The 18,516-nt window shown below is 43.5% G+C and overlaps 1 long non-coding RNA gene across 1 annotated transcript; it reads left to right on the forward strand.

Moving 5' to 3' along the window:
- Nucleotides 1-4,399: 4,399 nt before the first annotated feature.
- On the forward strand, nucleotides 4,400-13,976 carry LOC138746785 (uncharacterized). Its single transcript, XR_011347120.1, has 3 exons — nucleotides 4,400-4,492; nucleotides 9,376-9,777; nucleotides 13,680-13,976. It is a non-coding gene; the product is annotated as an uncharacterized lncRNA (long non-coding RNA).
- Nucleotides 13,977-18,516: the final 4,540 nt, after the last annotated feature.

Below are 18,516 nucleotides of genomic sequence, written 5' to 3' on the forward strand. Positions count from 1 at the left end.
CCTGATGGAGGAGTTTAAGATGATGAGAAGAGAGGCATTGATGATGTGAATAGTCATAAGCTTTTTCCCAAGATGGAAATTATCGCAACAAGAGGACACGGGTTTGGAAATCGACTTACTGATCATAGATAGTCTAAAAGGTAATTCTGACCCTAAAAAGAAGCTAAGGAATAATTCTGGAAAAAATTTCAATTCCAAATCTACCCAGAATGGATGATCAAATTTTTCCAACTAATAAATACAAAAAATCATTGAATGAATATTAAGTGCCCAATAGTAAAATCTCAAATTCAGTAAGGCTATAGCCCCATCCTTCTTAGGTTTCTGTAAGTGAAGCAGATTCCAAATACAAGGGTGTGGTAAACCACTGTCATGCTATGATTGGCTGCTGCTGACAGGAAATGCCTCCCAAGACTGATCCTACCCATAATTCTTTGCATGCTCCCCATTCCATTCTGCCTCGATCAGTCAATGAGGGTGACGGCTGTTCCAGTCTCTAGTTAATAAATGCTTATCAGTTTATTGATAGTGCATCAAAGATTAATTCTTCAAATCAATATAATCAAATTAAGATTTCAGAATAAAAATTGGGACAGCTGAAATAGTTATATGACTTAAAGTAATGTTATCATTTTAACAGCATTAATACGGCCAACCAAAGACAAAGTCAACAGGGCTTATCTTGTAAAAGATTGCTTCACAATAACTAAATTTAATTTAAACAAATCTTTAAATTTCCTGGTGATTTTAACACCAAAGTATGTAAAATACTCTTTAACAATCTTAAATGGCATATCGTCATAAAGAGGATCATGTGAGTTTATTGGGAATAATTCAGTTTTATGAAAATTTAGTTTAAATCCAGAAAAACCTCCCAAAATGTGATAGTAAAGAGAACATCGCAGGGATAGAACGAGCAGGATCTCAAATAGAGACTAAAAGATCATCTGCATATAGAGAGACGATGTCCTTCATCTCTTCCTTGAATCTCCTTTGAATGACGAAGTGCAATTGCAAGGGGTTCTAACGTCCCAGAGGCGACGGCCTTTTCTAGTACATCAAAACAATGTGAATGGGGAAGATTTGAGATAATTCGTATAACTACTGCAGTTGGTTTAAAATAAAATAAATTAATCCAGGAATTCAGTCCAGTACCAAAATTGAACCTTTCCAAAATTTCAAACAACTCTATTAAAAATAAGGTGGATGAGCTGAAGGTGTGGATAGGCACTTGGCAGTATGATGTGATGGCGATTATTGAGACGTGGTTTCAGGAGGGATGTGATTGGCAGTTAAATATTCCAGGATTTTACTGCTTTAGGTGTGAGAGAATTGGAGGGGTAAGGCATGGTGGGTAAGGGGGGGTGGGTGTGTGGCATTACCTGTCAGGGAAAATATTACAGCAGTGCTGAGGCATGATAGATTGAAGGGGTCGTCAAGGGAGGCGGTGTGGGTGGAATTTAAAAATAGAAAATGTGAGGTTACAATTATAGGGGTGTATTATAGACCACCTAGTGGGCAGCGAGAACTAGAGGAGCAAATGTGTAAGGAAATAGCTGAAGTGTCCACTAAGCCCAGAGTTATGTTAGTTTGGGATTTTAATGTTCCTAATATAGATTGGGAGACGCAGTCAGTGAAAGGGATGGATGGCTTAGAATTTGTAAAATGTGTGCAGGATAGCTTTATACAGCAATATGTTGAGGTACCCACTAGAGAGGGGGCAGTGTTGGACCTACTGTTGGGGAATGAAATAGGGCAGGTGATGGAGGTATGTGTTGGGGAGCACTTCGGATCCAGTGATCATGGTACCATTAGTTTCTGCATAATTATGGAAAGGGATAGGTCTGGTCCGATGATGAAGGTCTTTGAGTGGGGGAAAGCCAGATTTGATTAATTGAAAAGGGATTTGCAAGGAGTGGCTTGGGCTGGTTTGTTTTTTTTGGGAAGGAGGTGGAGGAGAATTGGAAGGCATTTAAAGGTGAGATTTTGAGGGTGCAGAATCTTTATCTGTAAGGATAAACGGCAGGGCCAGATATTCAAGAGAGCCGTGGTTTTCAAGAGAGATTAGGAAGTTGGTTCAAGATAAGGAGGGGGGGGGCTACATTAAATACAGGAAGCAAGGGATGGACAAGATGCTTGAAAGATATAGAGATTGTAGAAAGAAGCTTCAGAAGGAAATTAGGAAAGCGAAAAGAAGGTACGAGGTAGCGATAGCGAATAGGGTGAAAGTAAATCCAAAGGGTTTTTACAAATATGTGAATAGCAAAAGGAGAGTGAAGGATAGAATTGGTCCACTGGAGAATCGGAGCGTGTGAGGAGTCAAATGAGATGGAGGAGATATTGAATGAGTTCTTCTCATAAGTATTCACTAGGGAAAGGGATATGTAATTGTGTAGGATGAGAGAGGCAAAAGCAGTACTTATGATAAACATAGAGATCAGGAAAGAGGGGGTGTTGGAACTTCTGAGGTATATAAAGGTGGATAGATCTCCGGATCCCGATGGGATTTTCCCCAGGACCTTAAGGGAAGTCAGGGAGGAAATAGCAGAGGCTCTGACAGTGATATTTCCACAGTCACTGGAGGAGGGTATGGTGCCGTGGGATTGGCATGTTGGAAACGTGGTTCCTCTGTTTAAAAAAGGCTTAAGGTTTAGGCCCAGCAATTATCGGCCAGTAAGTTTGACATTGGTGGTGGGTAAACTAATGGAAAATATTCTTAGGGATAATATGTAAAAGTATCTAGAGGGGCAGGGATTGATCAGGGCCATCCAACATGGGTTTGTGAGGGGAAGTCATGTTTGACAAATCTTGTTGAATTTTTTGAGGAAATGACTAGAAAGGTTGATGAAGGTAGAGCAGTAGCCATGGTCTATTTAGATTTCAGTAAGGCTTTCGATAAGGTTCCACATGGTGAGGAAGATGCAGTCACTAGGAATAGATGTTGAGGTAGTCAGATGGGCACCAGAGAGTCATGGTGGACAAATGTCTGTGAGGATGGAGGCCAGTGACGAGCGGTGTACCTCAGGGATCGGTGTTGGGTCCTTTGTTGTTCATCATTTACATGAATGATTTGGATGGTGGGGTGGTAAATTGGGTGAGTAAATATGCGGATGATACAAAAATGGGGGAGTTGTGGATAATGAGGAGGATTTTCGTGGACTGCAGAAGGATTTGGACTGCTTAGAAGAGTATGCTGAAAGGTAGCAGATGGAGTTTAATGTAGATAAGTGCGAAGCGCTTCATTTTGGGAAACATAACCAAAATGCAGTGAAGGGGAGGGCATTGAGGAAGGCAGAGGAACAGAGAGATCTTGGAATAACTTTTCAGCATTCTTTGAAGGCGGAGACTCATGTAGATAGGGTGGTGATGAAGGCTTTTGGTATGCTGGCCTTTATAAATCATAGCAGAGAATATAGGAGCTGGGAGGAAATGTTGAGGCCAAGTTTTGAATATTGTGTGCAGTTCTGGTCTCCAAATTATAGGAAGGATATCAATAAAGTAGAGAGGGTGCAGAGAAGATTTACGAAAATGTTGCCTGGATTGCAGTATGTTGAATACGGAGAAAGTTTGAGTAGACTGGGTCTTTATTCATTGGAATGTAAAAGGTTGAGGGGGGATTTGATAGAGGTATATGAATTTATGAGGGGAATAGATAGAGTAGATGTGAATAGTCTCTTCCCCTTGAGGGTAGGAGAGATTGGACCGAGGGGTCGTAAGTTAAGTGTTAGGGGGAAAAACATTAGAAGTAACATAAAAAGAAGCTTCTTCACTCAGAGAGTGGTGGCTGAGTGGGATGACCTTCCAGAAGAGGTGGTTACAGTAGGGTCAATTTTTACATTTAAGGGGAAGTTGGATGAGTACATGGATGTGAGGGTTTTGGGCAGGGAGCAGGTAGGTGGAACTAGTGGAGTTCTCTTAAATCGGTGTGGCCTAGAAGGGCGATGTGGCCTGTTTCCGTCCTGTAACCTAAATAAGTAAAATGATCTTTAACAATCCTAAATGGTATATTGTCATAAATAGGATCATGTGAGTTTATTGGGAATAATTCAATATTATGAAAATGTAGTTTATATCCAGAAAATTCTCCTAAACAAAGAAACAGAGCATCGCAGGGATAGAACAGGCAGGATCTGAAATAGAGACTAAAAGATCATCTGCCTTTCGAGAGACTTGATGAGGCAAGCAGAGTAAAGTTTAATGGAGATAACAGAGGCCAGCTTTTATTTTACACAGAGTGTGGTGTGTGCCTGAAATGCATTGCCAAGGGTGGTGATGGAGGCTGGAACAATAGGGACATTCGAAAGACAACATGGAATGCACAGGGAAGTTCTAATTTGTTCATCACAATCCATTATTGACGGATTGTGACGAAGGCCGTTGGTCATCCTGATGAGTTCTAGTTATAAAGAGGGTGAATGCGATGTTGGGATTCACTTCCAGAGGGACAGCAGGCAAGAACAGGGGTGTAATGTTGAAACTCCATCAAGCACAAGTAAGGCTTCTCTTGGAGAATTGGGGACAGTTTTGGGTACCTTATTTGAGAAAAGATATGCTGGTGTGAGAAACAGAAGTACCTTCACAGAATTTGCTCGAGACAAAAATTGAGATCAAAGAACATTTATTATACAACAATGCAAAGTTGGGTGCTTCCCCTTACCCTGGGAATACACACATACACTGGGGCTCACCCAACTTTTATACAGTTTATTTCAGTATAGAAGTACCCTCCCCCTTACATTCTTCTGCCTCCTGGATGAGTTTGGCATTAGGCAATCCTGTCTGCCTACATGCTGTTTCTGTGAACTTGGAGGACCAGGGGGTATCCTGCCAGTCTCCCATCATGTCATTGTCCTTATTCACACCTTCCTGACTCTCAGGGCTTACTAACTTCTTATATGCAGAACTTGCTAATTCTGTCTAAGGCTAGAAGACCCTTATCTTATTCAGACTAACTTTACTTCCTACATTCTATTATCTATTATCTATCCTTATCCTATTCATACTGGCTTTATTCATTACACATATATCCATACTAGTTTTCTTCATCTTTCATATTTTCATATTAGTTTTACTCATCTCTCAGGCTGGCTTTAGAGAGGGTTCAGAGAAGATTGACTGGAATGATACCAGGATTGAAAAGGTTTTCAGCTCTTAGGCTGTTCTCGATAGATTATAGAGGATGAGGGGAAACTTATCGAAGCAGTTCAATTGCTGGAAGGCCTAGCCAGAGTAGATGTGGCAATGATGTTTCCCATGACAGTGGATTCTAGGACAAGAGGGCATAATTTCAGGATAAAAGGGTGTCAATTTAAAATAGAGATGCAAAAAATTTCTTTAGTCTGGGGCTCATGAGTCTGTGAAGCTTGTTGCTAGAGGCAGTTGTGGAAGTGAGGTAGTTGGGAGTATTTAAGGCAGAGATTGATATGTATAAGATTAGACAGGGAATCATGGTTTACAGGAAAAAAAGCCAGGGAATGTGTTAAATACTAGACCAGCAGCAATAGAAATTCACAAAGAAAACAATATCTTCAAAATAATAATTTTTTATTCATAGTATATAATTTGTTCCTTAACTCTAAACATAAATCTAACTTAACCCCACAATGCGCAAATGAATGTGTGTGTGTGTGTGTGTGGTGTGTGTGTGTGTGTGTGTGTGTGTGTGGGGGGGGGGGGGGGGGGGAAAGGGGGTGCCCATTATAGTTTAAGCTTAATTCTGAAGAGATGATTTTAAAGTTCAGTCTCAGAAAGCTTTTGTGTTGAACTTAGTCTTTCCCAGGCCTGCTGGGACGGGGTTTGCAGGATTTATTGGGTATCGGGACCCGGCCTCAAGGAAAGGGAATTGGGGTCCAGTTCTACACATTGACACAAGAAGATCGCGAGTTGATCGACCCCAAGGTGTGGGCCAAGAAGGGAAATAGAGAGGGGTTGGATGTTCCCCCACTTCGGGTCACGCTAAAAGACCCCAATCAGATTTTCAGACGAAAGCAATATCCAATCCCAATGGAGGGAAAGAAGGGACTGCAACCCATAATTGATCAATTATTATTGGATGGGTTACTCTAACCCTGTATGTCCCCCTTTAACACCCCAATACTGCCAGTACGAAAACCAGACAGTACTTATCGGCTGGTACAAGACCTACGAGAATTAAATTAGGTGATTTTGGCCCGATACCCCGTTGTGCCTAATCCTTATACAATTATGGGAAAAATAGATCCAATTAGTAAATGGTTTAGTGTGATGGACCTGAAAGACGCCTTTTGGGCTTGCCCTCTGGATGAGGGCAGTAGGAACATGTTTGCCTTTGAATGGGAGAACCCGTATACTGGACAAAAGAACCAGTATTGCTGGACAGTTCTTCCGCAAGGCTTCACAGAGTCCCCTAATCTGTTTGGCCAGGTATTAGAACACGTGTTGGAGGAAGCTCCAAAAAGTTCAGATTGTCAGCTTATACAATATGTGGATGACTTATTGATTACAGGGGAAGGACAAGAGTCTGTTAAACAATATACGGTGGATATGTTAAACTTTCTGGGAGAAAAGGGGTTGAGAGTAAATGAGGCGAAATTGCAATTTGTGCAGCCAGAGGTAAAATACCTGGGCCATCTAATTAGTCAGGGAAGTAGGCGAATAAGCCCGGAAAGAATACATGGTATTTTGCAGATCCCACCTCCCAAGGATGCCCGAGAGCTCAGGAAGTTCCTTGGTTTGGTGGGATATTGCCGAATTTGGATAGAAAATTATTCTAGTCTGGTAAAATTTTTATACAAGTAAGCTGGCCTAGATAATTCTCTTGCAGTTTGGACAGAGGAAGAAATGGAGGGATTTAAGAGGATAAAGAGTTGTCTCGCCAAGGCTCCAGTGTTGGCATTACCTGATTTGAATAAACCATTTGATTTATTTACTAATGCAAAGGATGGGGTAGCTACGGGGGTATTGACCCAGGAACGAATGGGCTCCGGCAACCAGTGGCATTTTTGTCCAAGGTATTGGACCCAGTTTGCCGCGGATGGCCAGAGTGTATCCAGGCCATTGGTGCCACGGCTGTCCTGGTGGAATAGGGTCGCAAGATTACTTTTGGTGCACCAATGACTGTCCACACCCCACACACAGTTCGAACTATTCTGTTACAGCGTGCGGGGAGATGGTTGACTGATTCGAGAATTCTAAAATATGAGGCAATTTTGATGGACCGAGATGACCTGACGCTGGTTACTAATCAGGACCAGATCCCAGCTGCATTCTTAGTATCTCCGTCAAGTGAGACGGCCTATGATCAGCTTGGATCATAGTGCTTGGAAATAATAGAATTGCAGACTAAGATCCGGAGTGATCTAGGGGATGAGCCTCTATGTGAGGGAGAGAGATGGTTTATAGATGGTTCTTCTCGTTGTATAGAAGGAACTCGTTACAGTTGATATGGCATAGTGGATAGAAAAGATGGTTCTGTTATCGAAGCTGGTCGCCTCCCTGGTCTCTGGTCGGCTCAGACATGCGAATTATATGTGCTGTATCGAGCCTTCCAGGGACTACAGGGGAAAGTAGGAACAATTTACACAGATTCTAAATATGCTTTAGGAGTTGTACATACCTTTGGAAAAATTTTGAAGGAATGGGGGTTAATTACAGGAAAGGGCCAAAAATTAGTCCATGAAAATTTAATAATCAAATGTTTGGATGCTTTAATGCTGCCTAAGGAGGTGGCCGTGGTCCATGTCCGGGGACATCAGGTAGGGGAAAGCCCCAAAGACCGAGATAACAGACAGGCAGATGAGGTCGCAAAGGAGGCATCCATGGGAGTAAACTTCAGCTCACCCGCCTGTGAGCTGAAACAGGTCTCTCCTGGTTTAAATGTTTACCCCTGGCTTTGACTCATATTCGTACCGCTCCCCATCGTGATATTGCCGTCTCCCCGTATGAAATGATGTTCGGCCTTCCTTATCTGGGCTCCCATACAGACCTCCCAATACCGGAGACAAATGACCAATTTATATCTAAGTATCTGCAGGAACTTTCCACCACGTTGGCTGATCTGAGAAGAAGGGGGATTCTAGCACAGACACCGCCTTTGGAATTCCCCATACATACCATTCAACCCGGTGGCTGGGTATTGATAAAGAGTTGGAAAGATGTTAAGTTGTCGCCAACCTAGGATGGTCCTTTTTGTGTCCTTCTAGTTACAGATACTTCTGTACGAACGCGTGAAAAAGGGTGGACTCATGTCCAAAGGGTGAAACGTTATCACCAGCCCCTCAAGAATATCTCCACTGACCTAGAAGGCTCATATTGGCAGTCGGAGCGACATCCTAGCGACCTCAATCTCACCCTGCGACGAAAAATTTGATTTGTGTATAATGATAATGTCCTTGTTTGTATTTTTCTTTATTTTCCCCATTGCTTTCGCCTCCACTCCGTCTTGCTCCTAATGTGTTAAGTCCTTTTGGAATGAAGAAGGGTTGTGTAGTCCCAAGAAAGAACGACAATTGTTCTTTTGCCTCCGAGACATATACCATTTTTCTAAGTCTAGGAGAGGGTTCTCCCCTAGGTAGGTCAAGAAATAGATACTTCCTGTCCTGCCCCCCCCCCCACCCCTGGGACCCTTCTGTGCCTCCAAATTAGGCAAACCGGGAGACCCTCTAGTGAAGGAAGTGATTTCACTGCGGGCAGATTCTAAGTATAGTGGTACCAAATTGATCACCATTTCGCCACATGAGTCTCAAAAGAACTTATGCGAGAGGCCAAGAATACAAACCAATAGGCATAGACTTGGAGATAACCTATGGGTCAGTTTACATCAACTTACCGTCCAGGAGCTTGGTGTTCGTAACTGTTGGATTTGTAGCAGCCCAACCCGGGATGGAATTTGGCCATGGAGAGGTGAGCCATTAGATGATCGTACACTTCTTGCCTCCAATCTTTCCACTAGCACTTCTGGTCGATCCCGTGAGCCTTTGAAGTTGGAAAATCATCCACAAGGCTTTGAGTGCTTGGTAAAAGAACACGGCAGGTACCCAAAGGGCGATTTGGCTTGCCAGCGCTGGAATAATATCACTAGTGGAAATTGGGTTCCAACCCCACCTACCGGATTCTTGTCCCTTTCTAATCGATCAGATGTTCCCTGTGTACCCTCGGTTCCCATTAATGACACATCTGACCTTGCCGACATTGAGTTTTGGAATTGCTCTGGTTTCAACCCTTGTCAGGCCATTCCTGCGCTGACATCCTTCTGGGAAGATTCTAGTCCTTCCGGCTATGCACCCGATGGCTTATATTGGATTTGTGGGAATATAGCTTATACATACCTTGAACCCGACTGGAGTGGGACTTGTTGCATTGGTATGATTCAATCACATTTCCATCTTCTTCCTCCAGATTCCGATGAACATATTTCCACTCGACTACATTCCCCCATACAACGCCGTTTGGTTGAGATTGGCAGATAGGAGGATGACTGGCCCTCTGAACGCATAATTTCATACTATGGACCAGCTACGTGGGCACAGGATGGTTCATGGGGGTACCGAACTCCAATCTACATGCTCAATCATTTAATCCATTTGCAGGCTGTCCTAGAAATAATTACTAACCAGACAGCTACTACTTTATATTTATTGGCAGAGGAACAGCAACAGATACGAGCAACAGTTTATCAAAACCGCCTGGCCCTGGACTATTTATTGGCTGCAGAAGGTGGTGTGTGTGGCAAGCTGAATCTTTCTAATTGTTGCCTTAAAATTGATGATAATGGACAAGCTGTTAAAGACATCTCTTCAGGTATATGGAAACTCTCTCATGTTCTGGTGCAGACATGGCACCCTGCCATTGACTCATGGTTTTCTAAATGGTTTAGTGGTTCCTGGTCATAGATACATTCAGCACTTGTTTTCGTTGCCTTTATACTTCTTGTCTTCATTCTAATCCCTTGTATTCTTCCTTGCCTCCAGTGTTTAGTTAAACGAGCCGTCCAACAAATCAGCCCCATTATGGTTCTGCAACAATAGAATTATGCTGAAGCAGCAGAGAACCTTCTGAAACTATGGGAGATAGAAACCTCTATTATTTAGACAGGTTTGAAAGCGTAGCTCTTTTTAAGGGGTGGATTGTAGGAGTTTAGAAACAGTTATTATTTTAATTGCAGGAGTTTAGAAACAGTTATTATTTTAATGTTAGAAGTTCTGAAACAGTTATAGAAGGTAGAAAGAAAAAGCAAGGAAATAGCTAAAATGTTCTTTGTGTAAAATGGCGCATGAAAAACAGCAGAACAGAGTAAACAAGATAACAGAGGAATTTAAGAAATATGCAGGTACACACACAAAGAGCTTGTTTAATAGGGGGTGGACAAAGGAGGTGTGAGCATGGGATAAGAGAAAGTTGGAGTCAATCAAGAGTCAGATGAATAGGGAAAAGTGCCAAACCAATCCAAGAAGGACAAACGTAAGACAAATGTAAGGGGAGGTGTAGTAAAAATTGTATAAAAACAAAGAAGCTTCCCATCCTCAGGGTACTTTCCCGAGGTAGTGGGAGAGTACCCAACCTTGCAATGTTGTAAATGTAAATAAATGTTCTTTGTTCTCAACTTTTGTCTCAAGCATACTTTGTGAACACAAAGGCACTTCTCACAGTACTGACTGTGGTCTTTGGAAAACCTCACAAAGATTAGCGTATACAGAGCCATTGTCATACCCACACTCCTGTTCGGCTCCAAATCATGGGTCCTTTACTGGCATCACCTACGGCTCCTAGAACGCTTCCACTAGCGTTGTCTCCGCTCCATCCTCAACATTCATTGGAGTGACTTCATCTCCAACATCAAAGTACTCGAGGTGGCAGAGGCCGACAGGATCGAATCCACGCTGCTGAAGATCAAACTGCGCTGGGTAGGTCACGTCTCCAGAATGGAGGACTATCGCCTTCCCAAGATCATTTTATATGGCGAGCTCTCCACTGGCCACTGAGACAGAGGTGCACCAAAGAAGAGGTACAAGGACTGCCGAAAGAAAGCTCTTGGTGACTGCCACATTGACCACCGCCAGTAGGCTGATGTCGCCTCAAACTGTGCATCTTGGCACCTCACAGTTCGGCAGGCAGCAACCTCCTTTGAAGAAGACCACAGAGTCCACCTCATTGTCAAAAGACAAAGGAGGAAAAACCCAACACCCAACCCCAACCAACCAATTTTCCCTTGCAACTGCTGCAACCGTGTCTATCTGTCCCGCATCGGACTTGTCAGCCAAAAACGAGCCTGCAGCTGATGTGGACATTACCCCTCCATAAATCTTTGTCCATGAAGCCAAGCCAAAGAAGAAAAAAAAAGAAACAGAGGGCTAGAGTTTGCTTCTTGACCAGTGTGACTGAATATATGGATATGTGTTTTGGAGATAAATTGGGAAAGGTTTATTAGAGTAGGTTACATACAAACACTTTAAAACAGATCCGATTTGAAATACTGGAGCTCTGCTAATGCTAGCCATATCGGCTCCACAGCTTTTGCTAGATATTTGGAGAGTGCCCAAGAGACTTCACTTGTTTGCAAAAAGGCAACAGATGAAAGAACTTGTTGGAGCCGCCTACCGTTTGGAGATGTTCTAAGAGTTTCATGTAATTATGCAAGCAGAGAGAGTCACACAGGCTTTCTGTGTGTGTGTGTGTGTGTGTGTGTGTGTGTGTGTGTGTGTGTGTGTGTGTGTGTGTGTGTGTGTGTGTGTGTGTGTGTGTGTGTGTGTGTGTGTGTGTGTGTGTGTGTGTGTGTGTGTGTGTGCGTGTGTGTGAGAGAGAGACAGACAGACACAGAACCACACAGAGATCACTTCTACAGTGTGACAGCCAGTTCCATCAGCTGGAACTTGAACAGGGCAAGCTTATGGAAAACCCCATGTGGAAGATGGGTTGTAAGTGCTTGATTCAGCCTGGTCAAAGCCCATGGAGAGGAGAGGACTGAAAGAAAGAGGATATCATCTGTAAAACCTTGAATGGGGCAAGTTTCGTCAGCAAGTCACTGAGGTGGCTGGATGTACATCATACAACAAATTTCTCTCTAAAAACCGACAAGAACCTTCCTGAGCGGTAACAAGTGACCTTTCAAGCACCAAAGCATGGTGAACATGATAAATGTTAAATTCTAAAGGATTGCCTGCAACCAGTAAACTTGGAGGAATGAGAAGTGAGATTGGACTGTGAACTCACACACACACATATTACATACACGCGAGCTAACAATGAGAAAGGGGTTAAGTTAGGTTAAGTACATCAATGGTGATAAGTTAAAGTGTGATTCAGTTTTCATGTTTCAAGATAATAAAAGCAACTTTTGTTTAAGTAACCATTTGTCTTCGTGAATATCTATTGCTGCTGGGTTTTGGGTTTGGGGTTCGTAACACCAGCACTGAGGTAATAGTAGTTTTAAAAGATGAGCTGCAGTCAATGAAGAGTGGATTGAGTTCTCAGGGTCAATCTGATACCTAATCCTAATATTGCTCTTTTTGGATCAACAAAGACTACATTTAAATTTCTTTGGCTTGGCTTCGCGGACGAAGATTTATGGAGGGGGTAAAAAGTCCACGTCAGCTGCAGGCTCGTTTGTGGCTGACCAGTCCGATGCGGGACAGGCAGACACGATTGCAGCGGTTGCAAGGGAAAATTGGTTGGTTGGGGTTGGGTGTTGGGTTTTTCCTCCTTTGCCTTTTGTCAGTGAGGTGGGCTCTGCGGTCTTCTTCAAAGGAGGCTGCTGCCCGCCAAACTGTGAGGCGCCAAGATGCACGGTTTGAGGCGTTTTCAGCCCACTGGCGGTGGTCAATGTGGCAGGCACCAAGAGATTTCTTTAGGCAGTCCTTGTACCTTTTCTTTGGTGCACCTCTGTCACGGTGGCCAGTGGAGAGCTCGCCATATAATACGATCTTGGGAAGGCGATGGTCCTCCATTCTGGAGACGTGACCCATCCAGCGCAGCTGGATCTTCAGCAGCGTGGACTCGATGCTGTCGACCTCTGCCATCTCGAGTACCTCGACGTTAGGGGTGTGAGCGCTCCAATGGATGTTGAGGATGGAGCGGAGACAACGCTGGTGGAAGCGTTCTAGGAGCCGTAGGTGGTGCCGGTAGAGGACCCATGATTCGGAGCCGAACAGGAGTGTGGGTATGACAACGGCTCTGTATACGCTTATGTATACGCTTTAACTATGTCTAAATCCCATGTGGTCTCTTTTGCCTCTCTTGTTGCTCGACGTTCAATGTTGATGAGATGGAAAGTTGCTGTCCGTCCTTCAAATACTCAATGGCTATCTGATATAATGTTCTGTCTAACTTTGTAAAAAATCAGATGCTCTTCTTCTGAGTCTCATTTCAACTTTCTATTTTTATGGGGTCCTTTAATTCATTATTTTTGTCACTTATAAGATCATTTGGCCCTTGCTTTGTAAGTTTGCATTTTCTTTTAGTAACCAGTTTACTTCAGAAGGGAAGGGGATAGATTTTGGAGTATAGTATATTGTATATTTTTTTAAAATTTTTCAATTAACTATTTGTTATAATTGTTTAAGCGTTTCTCTCCTTTATATCCGTTTGCATGTTATGATATTGTGGTTATACATCATAGATTTATATTTGATAAACCACTGGTTTTTACCTGCATATTCCTTTTTATATATTACCAGTGATTCTACTTTTTTCCTGTTTCTGTAAAGGCCAATGAAAGTATTTAAAAATAAACATAAACTGAATGTGCTTCCTGCCAGATGTGGAATGATCCTCCTGCCGGATGTGAAATGAGCCTCCTTCCGGATGTGGAATGGACCTCATGATGAACAAAGTACTTTGTTACCTATGTTTTTGTCTCGTTCATCTCTCTCCTTTTTTAGTTAAGAAGTCTTTCATATGTTTTCAAATTGAGAATTTATGGTCAGGAACAAGTTATGAAATTCAGTGAATGGGGGCAGCATGAAAGTGAAAACATTCATGTTATAACTATGTTACTACATTACGATTTTAAAAAATTAACAGTGCACCAAAAAGCAAGGCTGTGTCTTTGGCTCATTGATTATTCAAGAATTTGGTGGCATTGGGGAAGAAGCTGTCCTTGCTCGTCCTTAGGCTCCAGTACCTTTCTGAAATGGTAGAAGAGCGAAGACATTATGTTCTGGGTGGTGGGGGCCTTGGATGATACAGGATTCTTTTTTAATATAACGCCTCATGTAGATGTTGTTGATGGAGTGAATTCTGCCGCCTATGATGTCGCAGGTTGAATTAGAAACCCTCTAGAGTTTATCTTTTAACTGAGAGTTGGTGCCTCCACACAGGTAGTGATGAAACCAGCCAGAATGCTCTCCACTGTACACCTATGCAGCTTAATGAATGACTTGGATGAAATACCAAATCACCGAAGAAACCTCCGAAAGTATAGCCACTGGCAAGCTGTCTTACTCTATGCATCAACATGGATGCTCCAGGATGGATCAGAGATGTTAACATCTAGGCATTTGATGTCCTTTAAAATCTGCATTCTGTGCCCTGCATGAAGACAGTGTCGTGTGCTGCTGAGTTCCCCCTGAAATCCGTATTCATCTTTTTTTAGTGATGTTAGAAACAGAAGTACCTTCACAGAAATTGCTCGAGACAAAAATTGAGAACAAAGAACATTTCTTATACAACAATGCAAAGTTGGGTGCTTCCCCTTACCCTGGGAATACACACATACACTAGGGCTCATTTCAGTATAGGAATACCCCCCCCCCCACCTGACATTCTTCTGCCTCCTGGAGAGGTTTGGCATTAGGCAATCCTGCCTGCCTACATGCTGTTTCTGTGCACTTGGAGGACCAGGGGGTATCCTGTTGGTGTCTTATCATGTCATTATCCTCATTGTCCTTATTCACAAACCTGTCTTTGTTCTAATTTACACCTTCCTGACCTTCAGGGCTGTGTCCTCTTCATATGTAGAACTGGCTAATACTGTCTAAGGCTTACTAATTACATATGCAAACCTGCTAATTCTATCTGGGGCTAGAAGACCCTTATCTCATTCAGACTAACTCTACTTCCTACATTCTATTATCTATTGTCTATCCTTATCTCATTCATACAGTGAACTTGCTGATTCTGTCTAAAGGCTAGGAGATTCTTATCTTACTCAGACTGATTCTGCTTCCTGCATTCTAATATCCATGTCTTATCCTGTTCATACTGGCTTTATTCATTTACCCATTTATCAATTTTAGTTTCTTCATTTTCATATTTTTATATCAGTTGTAATCATCTCTCACAATCCTCACTTTTCTTTTAGATCAGTATTACTGATCTCTTAACTGAAAATGTATTACTTGAAAACTTGGTCTTTTTCCCAGCTGGTCAGTAAACGAACTGCAGTCTCAGTGTCATCAGATAGAAGTTGGGAAACATACATCCTTTGGGTGATAGTGCTCTGACGAGGGGGTCGGTGAATTAAAAACTGTACACAAGTCTTTAGGCAGGGGAGCACCATAATGGTCAGAAGAGCAAGTCCAGCTGCTATAAGGGCTGTGGGTATCAGACTCCAGTTACCAATATTGGGAGATGTGAGATAAAAAAAGCAAATTGGGTAAATATGGGGAATATAGGGATTACAAAAGGTGTAGTTTTCAGGCTTTTAAAGAATTTAAAGGTGGATAAGTCTCCGGGACCAGACGGGATCTTCCCCAGGACATTGAGAGAAGTGAAGGAGGAAATAGCAGAGGCTCTGGTGGTAATTTTCCAAATGTCATTAGATATGGGGATAGTGCCGGAGGATTGGCGCATTGCGCATGTGGTTCCATTATTTAAAAAGGGTTCAAGGAGGAAGCCTGGCAACTATCGGCCTGTAAGTTTGACGTCTGTGGTAGGTAAATTAATGGAGAAAATTCTTAGAGATAGTACTTATAAACATCTGGATAGACAGGGTCTGATCAGGAGCACTCAACATGGATTTGTGGGAGGAAGGTCATGTTTGACCAATCTGATTGAATTTTTTGAAGAGGTGACTAGGAATGTGGATGAGGATAGCGCAGTCTTTGGCTTGGCTTCGCGGACGAAGATTTATGGAGGGGGTAAAAAGTCCACGTCAGCTGCAGGCTCGTTTGTGGCTGACAAGTCCGATGCGGGACAGGCAGACACGATTGCAGCGGTTGCAGGGGAAAATTGGTGGGTTGGGGTTGGGTGTTGGGTTTTTCCTCCTCTGCCTTTTGTCAGTGAGGTAGGCTCTGCGGTCTTCTTCAAAGGAGGTTGCTGCCCGCCAAACTGTGAGGCGCCAAGATGCACGGTTTGAGGCGATATCAGCCCACTGGCGGTGGTCAATGTGGCAGGCACCAAGAGATTTCTTTAGGCAGTCCTTGTACCTTTTCTTTGGTGCACCTCTGTCACGGTGGCCAGTGGAGAGCTCGCCATATAACACGATCTTGGGAAGGCGATGGTCCTCCATTCTGGAGACGTGACCCATCCAGCTCAGCTGGATCTTCAGCAGCGTGGACTCGATGCTGTCGACCTCTGCCATCTCGAGTACTTCGACGTTAGGGATGTAAGCGCTCCAATGTATGTTGAGGATGGAGCGGAGACAACGCTGGTGGAAGCGTTCTAGGAGCCGTAGGTGGTGCCGGTAGAGGACCCATGATTCGGAGCCGAACAGGAGTGTGGGTATGACAACAGCTCTGTATACGCTTATCTTTGTGAGGTTTTTCAGTTGTTTGTTTTTCCAGACTCTTTTGTGTAGTCTTCCAAAGGCGCTATTTGCCTTGGCGAGTCTGTTGTCTATCTCATTGTCGATCCTTGCATCTGATGAAATGGTGCAGCCGAGATAGGTAAACTGGTTGACCGTTTTGAGTTTTGTGTGCCCGATGGAGATGTGGGGGGGCTGGTAATCATGGTGGGGAGCTGGCTGATGGAGGACCTCAGTTTTCTTCAGGCTGACTTCCAGGCCAAACATTTTGGCAGTTTCCGCAAAGCAGGACGTCAAGCGCTGAAGAGCTGGCTCTGAATGGGCAACTAAAGCGGCATCGTCTGCAAAGAGTAGTTCACGGACAAGTTTCTCTTGTGTCTTGGTGTGAGCTTGCAGGCGCCTCAGATTGAAGAGACTGCCATCCGTGCGGTACCGGATGTAAACAGCGTCTTCATTGTTGGGGTCTTTCATGGCTTGGTTCAGCATCATGCTGAAGAAGATTGAAAAGAGGGTTGGTGCGAGAACACAGCCTTGCTTCACGCCATTGTTAATGGAGAAGGGTTCAGAGAGCTCATTGCTGTATCTGACAGCAATGACACAGCTCTAAAGGCTGTGTACGGCCCCTCACCCCAAGTCCAAAGCCCGCTGCGCAGCTCAGACGGAAAAGTCCTCCTCAGCGACAAGATCTCCATCCTCAACCGATGGTCAGAACACTTCCAATCTCTTTTCAGTGCCAACCGCTCAGTCCAAGATTCCGCCCTGCTCCAGCTCCCTCAACAGCCCCTAAGGCTAGAGCTGGATGAGGTTCCCACCCTGGATGAGACATATAAGGCAATCGAACAACTGAAAAGTGGCAAAGCAGCAGGTATGGATGGAATCCCCCCAGAAGTCTGGAAGGCTGGCGGCAAAACTCTGCATGCCAAACTGCATGAGTTTTTCAAGCTTTGTTGGGACCAAGGTAAACTGCCTCAGGATCTTCGTGATGCCACCATCATCACCCTGTACAAAAACAAAGGCGAGAAATCAGACTGCTCAAACTACAGGGGAATCATGTTGCTCTCCATTGCAGGCAAAATCTTCGCTAGGATTCTACTAAATAGAATAATACCTAGTGTCGCCGAGAATATTCTCCCAGAATCACAATGCGGCTTTCGCGCAAACAGAGGAACTACTGACATGGTCTTTGCCCTCAGACAGCTCCAAGAAAAATGCAGAGAACAAAACAAAGGACTCTACATCACCTTTGTTGACCTCACCAAAGCCTTCGACACCGTAAGCAGGAAATGGCTTTGGCAAATACTAGAGCGCATCGGATGTCCCCCAAAGTTCCTCAACATGATTATCCAACTGCACGGGTAGCGCAGTGGATGTTGTCTATATGGACTTCAGTAAGGCCTTCGATAAGGTACCACATGGAAGGTTAGTTAGGAAGGTGCAGTCTTTAGGTATAAATTTTAAGATAGTCAAATGGATTGAACATTGGCTGAAAGGGAGAGGCCAGAGAGTGGTAGTGGATAATTGTCTGTCAGGTTGGAGGCCGGTGACCAGTGGTGTGCCTCAAGGATCTGTATTGGGCCCATTGTTGTTCGTTATATACATTAATGATCTAGATGATGGGGTGGTGAATTGGATTAGTAAATATGCAGACGATACTAAGATAGGTGGAATAGTGGATAATGAATAAGGTTTTCAAGGATTGCAGAGGGATTTGGGCTGCTTAGAAAAGTGGGCTGAAAAATGGCAGATGAAATTTAATGCTGATAAGTGTGAGCAGAAAGATTTAGGAGTAACGGTACATCGTTCCCTGAAGGTAGAAACTCACGTGGATAGGGTGGTGAAGAAGGCTTTTAGTATGCTGA

The sequence above is a fragment of the Narcine bancroftii genome, chromosome 12 (assembly GCF_036971445.1).
Source record: "Narcine bancroftii isolate sNarBan1 chromosome 12, sNarBan1.hap1, whole genome shotgun sequence".
Taxonomy (NCBI): Eukaryota; Metazoa; Chordata; class Chondrichthyes; order Torpediniformes; family Narcinidae; genus Narcine; species Narcine bancroftii.